This window comes from Phalaenopsis equestris, unplaced genomic scaffold, assembly GCF_001263595.1.
Source record: "Phalaenopsis equestris unplaced genomic scaffold, ASM126359v1 Scaffold000421, whole genome shotgun sequence".
Classification (NCBI taxonomy): Eukaryota; Viridiplantae; Streptophyta; class Magnoliopsida; order Asparagales; family Orchidaceae; genus Phalaenopsis; species Phalaenopsis equestris.
Window position 1 is genome coordinate 13,596 of NW_018164862.1, and position 2,058 is coordinate 15,653.

The window sequence follows — 2,058 nt, forward strand, 5'->3', positions numbered from 1 at the left end:
TCAAGCGACACCTTGATACAAGGCCTCGAGATGCTCTCCTCCTCTCTAGCTCTCTAGCTATTCTCTCCTCCTTTGTGGTCACTTAAGATCTATTCCCTTGCTCTCCTAAGCCTCACACCCTCTCTATTTAAGAAGCTTTAAAGTAAAGATTCCCTCCACCTGACCCCTGAGAGGCCCTCAGCCCTTGCTTGAGTTTGTTAGGTCCAAACAGTACGTGGACTTAGCAATCACGGTTCTTCCGATAAGATAGTACAACCCTTTTTTCCTGACTCCTTGTATGACGACACAAGGGCCTTTGGTTACTCTGATGCAGCCATTCTCTGCCTTGAACGAGCATCCACTTGACTCCAGCGTACCTAAAGAAATCAGATTTCATTTGAGCTCTGGTACGTACCTGACATTTTTCATTACTCGTTCAACTCCATCAAACATCCTTATCCTGACTTATCCACTTCCAGCAACCTTGTGAGCTTTATTTTCTCCCAGTAGAACGGACCCATCATTTTTCTGTTGCAGTGTCTCGAACCAGTCTTTGTGAGGACACATGTGGAAAGAACACCCTGAGTCGAGGATCCAATCCTTATTGGATTCAAATTCTGTGATCACCATGGCCTCAGCAAAATCGTAGTCATCAGAGACTACGCTTGCTTCTCCTGATTCTTCTGGCTCTTCTTGATACTATTCTTCCTGTCTGGGCAGTTCCTCTTGAAATGACCGTCCTTGTGACAATGATAGCTCTTGAAAGATCCCTTTGATGACTGATTCTCGTCATCCTTGCTTGACCTTGATCTGTACTGACCATTTCTTGAATCTTTCAAGTCTGATCTCCCTCTGACAATAAGACTGTCTCCGTTGACTTCCTTGTCTCTGTCATGTTTCCTCTGAAGTTCTTTGGCTCTAATCAGAGATTGAACCTCCTATAGAGTAATAGTCTGCACCCTTTCATAGAGCATTGCACCCTTGAAATGCTCGTAGCTCTCACAAATAGAGTTTATCAAAAACAGTGCCTTGTCCTCATCGTCCATCTTGACGTCGATGTTCTCGAGATCATCGATGATCTTATTGAACTCGTCGATCTGCTCTGAGACGGATTTGTCTTCATGCATTTTAAAGGAGTATAGGCGCTGCTTCAGAAAGAGTCATTAGCCAGAGACTTTGTCAGGTAGAGTACCTTGAGTTTGGCCCAAAGTGCTTGAGTCGTTGTCTCCCTCGACCCCTCCCTCAGAACTTTGTCACCCAAGCTCAGGATTATCAAACTGTGGGCCTTGTCCAGTATGCCAATCTTCTCCTTCTCGGTCATGTCGGCCGGCAATGTCGCCGACCCTTACAAGGCTTCTGCAACACCCTGCTGAATCAATAGAGCTCTCATCTTTACTCTCTATAACCCGAAGTCGTTCTTCCTATTGAATTTCTCAATGTCGAATATGACGAAACTCATTGTCGTGGCTAAGATTTCTTCCAATGAATTATACTTGTTGCCCTTCCAAGAACTAGACTGAAATCACCAAAATGTTGTACTATTGTATAGCAACCAAAAGTTTTCAGCCTAAACTTTCTTTTTAATGCCTTGCTTTCCAAGAAATTCTCATCAAATTTCTTACCTTATCCTCGTGAACTCCACTTCCTTCGTCAACCGAACGGAGAGCTCCGATCCCTTCTGACAGAGATCACACCTGTTCACCGGAGAAAACTTCCTGTTCTGTGCTTGCGCCTCCTTCCCGCAGGCACTCCTCTGCGTCCAGCGAAACAAATCAAGAATTCCTCCTCTGCCTCTCACACGAGAATAACTGCCTCTCTAGAGTCGTCGTGCCTCGCCAAACTGCTCCAACTGCCTCTCTAGAGCCGTTGCACCTCACCAAACTGCTTAGGTCCTTCTGCTTCGCGAACTCTCGAACAGGGAACTCCCTGAACCCTTCTCTGCGCACACTCACGGACTGTTCCTCCTCCGTCTCGCCAAACCGCACAACCTGCCGTGCGAATCCAGTCGATCAAAGCTTCTACTGCTAACTGAATCTGTCTCGATTCGGCTGCCTGTGACGCGGACTGCTTGCTCCTCTG